Consider the following 9,826-nt stretch of genomic DNA (forward strand, 5'->3'; position numbering starts at 1 on the left):
CAAGAAACTGACCAACTGAGCACAGCCTGACCTAGAAACCAGCAACTAACCAACTGACCAAAGTATTACCAAGCAACCAGTGACTGACCAACTGATCACAGTCCGATCCAGAAACCAGGAACTGACCAACTGACCACTGTCTGACCTAGGCAATCCGAAACTGACCAACTGACCAAAGTCTGACCTAGAAAACAGAAACTGACCAACTGAACACAGTCTGATGTAGAAGCCAGCAACTGACCAACTGACCACAATCTGACCTAGAAACCCGAAACTGACCAACTGACATTATTCTTAACACGAAACCAGAAACTGACCAACTCTCCACAATCTGGCCTGGAAAATAGAAACGGACCAACTGACCTCAGTCTGACCTAGAAACCAGAAACTGACGAACTGACCACAGTCTGACCTAGAAACCAGAAATTGACCAACTGAGCACAGTCTCACCTAGAAACTAGCAACTAACCAACTGTCCAAAGTATTACCTAGCAACCAGTGACTGACCAAATGATCACAGTCTTACCCAGAAACCAGGAATTGACCAACTGACCACAGTCTGACCTAGACAACCCCAAACTGACCAACTGACCAAAGTCTGACCGAGGAAACAGAAACTGACCAACTGACCACAGTCCAACTGAGAAACCAGAAACTGACAATCTGATCACAGTCTGAACTAGGAACCAGGAACTGACCAACTGACCACAGTCTGACCTAGACAACCCGAAACTGATCAAATGACCAAAGTCTGACCGAGGAAACAGAAACTAACCAACTGACCACAGTCTAACTGAGAAACCATAAACTGACAATCTGATCACAGTCTGAACTAGGAACCAGAAACTGACCAACTGACCACAGTCTGACATAGAAAAACCATAAAAATACTATTTAACCACAATCTGACTGAGAAGCCTGAAACAGACAAAATGTCCACAGTCTGACCCAGAAACATGGAACTAACAACTAACGACAGTCTGACCGAGACAACATGAAACTGACGAACTGACCACAGTCTGGCCTAATAAACCAGAAACTGAGCAACTGACCACAATCTGACCTCGAAAACAAAAACTGACCAAATGACCACATTCTGACCTAGCAACCACAAACTGTCAAACAGGCCACTTTCTTGCCTTGCAATCAGTATCTGACCAACTGACCACAGTCTGACGTAGAAACCAGTAACTGGCAAAATGACCACAGTCTGACATAGAAACCAGAAACTGTTCAACTGACCACATACTAAACTCGAAATCAGAAACTGACCAACTGACCACAGTCTGACCTAGAAACCTGAAATGGACCAACTGACCACAGTCTGACCTAGGAACCAGAAACTGACCAACTGACCACAGTCTGACCTATAAACCAGAAACTGACCAACTGATAACAGTCTGACATAGAAACCAGAAACTGACCAACTGACCACAGTCTCACATAAAAAACAGAAACTCACCAACTGATCACAGTCTGATGTAGAAACCAGAAACTGATCAACTGACCATAGTCTGATCTTGGAGCCAGAAACTGACCAACTGACCATAGTCAGATCTAGCAACAGAAACTGACCAACTGAACATAGTCTGACCTCGAAACAAGAAACTGACCAACTGAGCACAGCCTGACCTAGAAACCAGCAACTAACCAACTGACCAAAGTATTACCAAGCAACCAGTGACTGACCAACTGATCACAGTCCGACCCAGAAACTAGGAACTGACCAACTGACCACTGTCTGACCTAGGCAATCCGAAACTGACCAACTGACCAAAGTCTGACCTAGAAAACAGAAACTGACCAACTGAACACAGTCTGATGTAGAAGCCAGCAACTGACCAACTGACCACAATCTGACCTAGAAACCCGAAACTGACCAACTGACCTTATTCTTAACACGAAACCAGAAACTGACCAGCTCTCCACAATCTGGCCTAGAAAATAGAAACGGACCAACTGACCCCAGTCTGAACTAGAAACCAGAAACTGACGAACTGACCACAGTCTGACCTAGAAACCAGAAATTGACCAACTGAGCACAGTCTGACCTAGAAACTAGCAACTAACCAACTGTCCAAAGTATTACCTAGCAACCAGTGACTGACCAAATGATCACAGTCTTACCCAGAAACCAGGAATTGACCAACTGACCACAGTCTGACCTAGACAACCCCAAACTGACCAACTGACCAAAGTCTGACCGAGGAAACAGAAACTGACCAACTGACCACAGTCCAACTGAGAAACCAGAAACTGACAATCTGATCACAGTCTGAACTAGGAACCAGGAACTGACCAACTGACCACAGTCTGACCTAGACAACCCGAAACTGACCAACTGACCAAAGTCTGACCGAGGAAACAGAAACTGACCAACTGACCACAGTCTAACTGAGAAACCAGAAACTGACAATCTGATCACAGTCTGAACTAGGAACCAGAAACTGACCAACTGACCACAGTCTGACCTAGAAACCATAAAAATACTAATTTACCACAATCTGACTGAGAAACCTGAAACAGACAAAATGTCCACAGACTGACCCAGAAACAGGGAACTAACAACTGACCATAGTCTGACCGAGACACCATGAAACTGACGAACTGACCACAGTCTGGCCTAATAAACCAGAAACTGAGCAACTGACCACAATCTGACCTCGAAACCAAAAACTGACCAAATGACCACATTCTGACCTAGCAACCACAAACTGTCAAACAGGCCACTTTCTTGCCTTGCAATCAGTATCTGACCAACTGACCACAGTCTGACGTAGAAACCAGCAACTGGCAAAATGACCACAGTCTGACATAGAAACCAGAAAATGTTCAACTGACCACATACTAAACTCGAAATCAGAAACTGACCAACTGACCACAGTCCGACCTAGAAACCTGAAATGGACCAACTGACCACAATCTGACCGAGGAACCAGAAACTGACCAACTGACCACAGTCTGACCTATAAACAAGAAACTGACCAACTGACAACAGTCTGACATAGAAACCAGAAACTGCCCAACTGACCACAGTCACACATAAAAAACAGAAACTCACCAACTGATCACAGTCTGATGTAGAAACCAGAAACTGACCAACTGACCACAGTCTGACCTAAAAAACAGAAAATGACCAACTGACCACAGTCTCAAATAAAAACCAGAAACTGACCAATTGACCACATTATGACCAAGCAACCAGAAACTGACCAACAGACCTCAGTCTGACATAGGAACCAGAAACTGACCAACTGACCGCAGTCTTACCTAGCAACCACAAACTGACCAACAGGCCACAATCTGTCCCAGCAAACAGTAACAGACGAACTGACCACAGTCTGACCTGAAAACCAAAAACTGACCAATTGACCACATTTCTGACCAAGAAACCAGAAACTGCCCAACTGACCACAGTCTGACGTAAAAACCAGAAACTGTCCAACTGACCAGAGTCTCAACTAGAAACCAGAAACTGACCAACTAACCACAGTATGACCGAGACAACATAAAACTGACCAACTGACCTCAGTCTGAACTAGCAACCACAAATTGAACAACAAGCCACATTCTGTCGCAGCAGCCAGTAACTGACCACAGTCTGACCTAGAAACCAGGAACTGACCAACTGATCACAAACTGATCTAGAAACCAGAAACTGACCAACAAACCACAGTCTGAACGAGAAACCAGAAACGGAGCAACTGACCACAGTCTGAATTAGGAACCAGAAACTGTACAACTGACCACAGACAGACCTAGAAACCAGAAACTGACGAAGTGACCACAGACTGCCCTAGGAATCAGAAAATGACGAACTGACCACAGTCTGACCTAGAAACCAGGAATTGACAAACTGAGCACAGTCTGACCTAGAAACCAGCAACTAACAAATTGACCAAAGCATTAGCTAGCAACCAGTGACTGACCAGCTGATCACAATCTGACCCAGAAACCAGGAACTGACCAACTGACCACAGTCTGACCTAGAAAACAGAAACTGACCAACTGACCACAGTCTGACCTAGAAACCGAAACAGACCAACTGACCACAGTCTAACTGAGAAACCAGAAACTGACAAACTGATCACAGTCTGAACTAGGAACCAGAAACTGACCAACTGACCACAGTCTAACCGAGAAACCAGAAACTGTCCAACTGACATCAATCTGACCTTGAAACCAAAAATTGACCAAATGACCACAGTATTACCTAGCAAGCATAAACTGTCAAACAGGCCACATTCTGACCAAGCAACCAGTATCTGACCAACTGACCACAGTCTGATGTAGAAGCCAGCAACTGACCAAATGACCACAATCTGATCTAGAAACCCGAAACTGACCAACTGACCATATTCTTAACTCGAAACCAGAAACTGACCAACTGTCCACAATCTGGCTGAGAAAATAGAAATGGACCAACTGATCTCAGTCTGACCTAGAAACCAGAAACTGACCAACTGACCACAATCTGACCTAGCAACCACAAACTGACCAACAGGCCACATTCTGTCGCAGCAAACAGTAACTGACTAAAGTCTGACGTAGAAACCAGATACTGACAAGCTGACCACAGTCTGACCGAGAAACCAGGAAGTGACCAACTACCCACAGTCAGAACGAACAACCAGAAACTGACCAACTGACCACAGACTGAATTAGGAACCAGAAACTGGACAACTGACCAAAGTCTGAACTAGAAACCAGAAATTGACTAACTGAACACAGTCTGACCTAGACATCCCGAAACTGACCAAATGACCAAAGTCTTACCTCGAAAACAGAAACTGACGAACTGACCACAGTCTGAACTAGGAACCAGAAACTGTCCAGCTGACCACAGTCTGACCTATAAACCAGAAAAAGACTAACTAACCACAATCTGATCGAGAAAGCAGAAACTGACCAAATGTCCACAGTCTGACCCAGAAACCTGGAACTGACCAACTCACCACAGTCTGACCGAGACAACATGAAACTTACAAACTGACCACAGTCTGACCTAGTAACCAGAAACTGAGCAACTGACCACAGTCTGACGTAGAAAGCAGCAACTGACCAACTAACCACAATCTGACCTAGAAACCCGAAACTGACCAAATCACCACAGTCTGAGCTCGAAACCAGAAACTGTCCAACTGACCACATTCTTAACTAGAAACCAGTAAAGGACCAACTGACCACAGTCTGACCTAGAAACCAGAACAGACCAACTGACCACATTCTGACCTAGAAACCAGAAACTGACCATCTCACCTCAGTCTGACCTAATCACAGAAACTGTCCAAATGACCACAATCTGACGTAGAAACCAGCAACTGACCAACTAACCACAGTCTGACCTCGAAACCAGAAACTGACCAACTGACCACAATCTGACCTCGAAACCAAAACTTGGCCAAATGACCACATTCTGACCTAGCAACCACAAATTATCAAACAGGCCATATTCTGACCTAGCAACCAGTATCTGACCAACTGACCACAGTCTGATGTAGAAACCAGTTACTGACCAACTGACCAAAATCTGACCGAGAAACCCGAAACTGACCAACTGACCACAGTCTGACCTCGAAACCAGAAACTGTCCAACTGACCAAATACTTAAATCGAAACCAGAAACTGACCAACTGAATACAGTCTGACCTAGAAACCAGAAATGGACCAACAGACCATATTCTTAACACGAAACCAGAAACTGACCAACTGTCCACAATCTGGCCTAGAAAATAGAAACGGACCAACTGACCTCAGTCTGACCTAGAAACCAGAAACTGACGAACTGACCACAGTCTGACCTAGAAACCAGAAATTGACCAACTGAGCACAGTCTGACCTAGAAACCAGCAACTAACCAACTGTCCAAAGTATTACCTAGCAACCAGTGACTGGACAAATGATCACAGTCTGACCCAGAACCAGGAACTGACCAACTGACCACAGTCTGACCTATACAACCCGAAACTGACCAACTGACCAAAGTCTGACCGAGGAAACAGAAACTGACCAACTGACCACAGTCTAACTGAGAAACCATAAACTGACAATCTGATCACAGTCTGAACTAGGAACCAGAAACTGACCAACTGACCACAGTCTGACCTAGAATCCATAAAAAGTCTAATTAACCACAATCTGACCGAGAAACCTGAAACTGACAAAATGTCCACAGTCTGACCCAGAAACCTGGAACTAACAACTGACCACAGTCTGACCGAGGCAACATGAAACTGACCAACTGACCACAGTTTGGCCTAATAAACCAGAAACTGAGCAACTAACCACAATCTGACCTCGAAACCAAAAACTGACCAAATGATCACATTCTGACCGAGCAACCACAAACTGTCAAACAGGCCACATTCTTGCCTTGCAATCAGTATCTGACCAACTGACCACAGACTGACGTAGAAACCAGCAACTGGCCAACTGACCACAGTCTGACCTCGAAACCAGAAACTGTTCAACTGACCACATACTAAACTCGAAATCAGAAACTGACCAACTGACCACAGTCTGACCTACAAACCAGAAATGGACCAACTGACCACAGTCTGACCTAGGAACCAGAAACTGATCAACTGAACACAGGCTGACTGAGGCAACATGAAACTGACCAACTGACCACAGTCTGACCTAGAAACCAGAAACTGACCAACTGACCACAGTCTGACATAGAAACCAGAAACTGACCAACTGACCACAGTCTGATCGAGAAACCAGAAACTCACCAACTGACCACAGTCTGACCTAGAAACCAGAAACTCACCAATTGATCACAGTCTGACCTAGAAACCAGAAACTGACCAACTGACCACAGTCTGACCTAAAAAACAGAAACTGACCAACTGACCACAGTCTCACATAAAAACCAGAAACTGACCAATTGACCACATTATGACCAAGAAACCAGAAACTGACCAACAGACCTCAGTCTGACATAGGAACCAGAAACTGACCAACTGACCGCAGTCTTACCTAGCAACCACAAACTGACCAACAGGCCACAATCTGTCCCAGCAAACAGTAACAGACGAACTGACCACAGTCTGACCTGGAAACCAAAAACTGACCAATTGACCACATTCTGACCAAGAAACCAGAAACTGCCCAACTGACCACAGTCTGACCTAATAACCAGAAACTGTCCAACTGACCAGAGTCTCAACTAGAAACCAGAATTTGACCATCTAACCACAGTATGACCGAGACAACATAAAACTGACCAACTGAACTCAGTCTGACCTAGCAAGCACAAATTGACCAACAAGCCACATTCTGTCGCAGCAGCCAGTAACTGACCACAGTCTGACCTAGAAACCAGGAACTGACCAACTGATCACAAACTGATCTAGAAACCAGAAACTGACCAACAAACCACAGTCTGAACGAGAAACCAGAAACGGAGCAACGGACCACAGTCTGAATTAGGAACCAGAAACTGAACAACTGACCACAGACTGATCTAGAAACCAGAAACTGACGAAGAGACCACAGACTGACCTAGGAATCAGAAACTGACGAACTGACCACAGTCTGACCTAGAAACCAGAAATTGACCAACTGAGCACATTCTGACGTAGAAACCAGCAACTAACCAATTGACCAAAGTATTACCTAGCAACCAGTGACTGACCAACTGATCACAGTCTGACCCAGAAACCAGGAACTGACCAACTGACCACAGTCTGACCTAGAAAACAGAAACTGACCAACTGACAACAGTCTGACCTAGAAACCGAAACAGACCAACTGACCACAGTCTAACTGAGAAACCAGAAACTGACAAACTGAACACAGTCTGACCTCGAAACCAGAAACTGTTCAACTGACCACATACTAAACTCGAAATCAGAAACTGACCAACTGACCACAGTCTGACCTATAAACCAGAAACTGACCAACTGACCACAGTCTGACATAGAAACCAGAAACTGACCAACTGACCACAGCCTGACCTAGAAACCAGAAACTCACCAACTGATCACAGTCTGACCTAGAAACCAGAAACTGACCAACTGACCACAGTCTGACCTAAAAACCAGAAACTGACCAACTGACCACAGTCTCACTTAAAAACCTGAAACTGACCAATTGGCCACATTATGACCAAGAAACCAGAAACTGACCAACAGACCTCAGTCTGACATAGGAACCAGAAACTGACCAACTGACCGCAGTCTTACCTAGCAACCACATACTGACCAACAGGCCACAATCTGTCCCTGCAAACAGTAACAGACGAACTGACCACAGTCTGACCTGGAAACCAAAAACTGACCAATTGACCACATTCTGACCAAGAAACCAGAAACTGCCCAACTGTCCACAGTCTGACCTAAAAACCAGAAACTGTCCAACTGACCAGAGTCTCAACTAGAAACCAGAAACTGACCAACTAACCACAGTATGACCGAGACAACATAAAACTGACCAACTGACCTCAGTCTGACCTAGCAACCACAAATTGACCAACAAGCCACATTCTGTCGCAGCAGCCGGTAACTGACCACAGTCTGACCTAGAAAGCAGGAACTGACCAACTGATCACAAACTGATCTGGAAACCAGAAACTGACCAACAAACCACATTCTGAACGAGAAACCAGAAACGAAGCAACTGACCACAGTCTGAATTAGGAACCAGAAACTGAACAACTGACCACAGACTGACCTAGAAACTAGAAACTGACGAAGTGACCATAGACTGACCTAGGATTCAGAAACTGACGAACTGACCACAGTCTGACCTAGAAACCAGAAATTGACCAACTGAGCACAGTCTGGCCTAGAAACCAGCAACTAACAAATTGACCAAAGTATTAACTAGCAACCAGTGACTGACCAACTGATAGTCTGACCTAGACAACCCGAAATTGACCAACTGACCATAGTCTGACCTAGAAACCAGAAACTGACGAACTGACCACATTCTGACCGAGAAAACAGAAACTGACCAACTGACCAACTGATCACATTCTGACCTAGAAACAGAAACTTTCCAACTGACCAAAGTCTGACGGAGGCAACATGAAACTGACCAACTGAAAACAGACTGAACTAGAAACTGACCAACAGAGCACAGTCTAATCTAGCAACCAGAAACTGACCATCTGACCACGGTCTGACCGACAAAACTGAAACTGACCAACCGACCACAGACTGAACTAGAATCCAGAAACTGACCAACTGACCATAGTCTGACCTAGAAACCAGAAACTGACCAACTGACCACAGTCTGACCTTGAAACCAGAAACTGATAAAATGACCACAATCTGATCTAGAAACCAGAAATTGACCAACTGACCACAATCTGACCGAGACAATCCGAAACTGACCAACTGACCACAGTCTGAGCTTGAAACCAGAAACTGATAAAATGACCACAATCTGATCTAGAAACCAGAAACTGACCAACTGACCACAGTCTGATCTAGCAACCAGAAGCTGACCAACTGAACACAGTCTGACCTAGAAACCAGAAACTGACCAACTGACCACAGTTTGACAGATAAAACAGTAATTGACCAACTGACCACAGTCTGACCTCGAAACCAGAAACTGATCAACTGACCACAGTCTGGTCTAGCAACCAGAAACTGATCAACTGACCACAGTCTGACCTTGAAACCAGAAGCTGACCAACTGACCACAGTCTGATCTAGAAAGCATAAACTGACCAAATGATCACAGCCTGACCTAGAAACCAGAAACTGACCAACTGACCACAATCCGACTGAGACAATGCGAAACGTAGCAACTGACCACAGTCTGACCTAGAAACCTGAAACTGAGTAACTGACCACAGTCTGACCTAGAAATC

The sequence above is a fragment of the Pristiophorus japonicus genome, unplaced genomic scaffold (assembly GCF_044704955.1).
Source record: "Pristiophorus japonicus isolate sPriJap1 unplaced genomic scaffold, sPriJap1.hap1 HAP1_SCAFFOLD_37, whole genome shotgun sequence".
Lineage (NCBI taxonomy): Eukaryota > Metazoa > Chordata > Chondrichthyes > Pristiophoridae > Pristiophorus > Pristiophorus japonicus.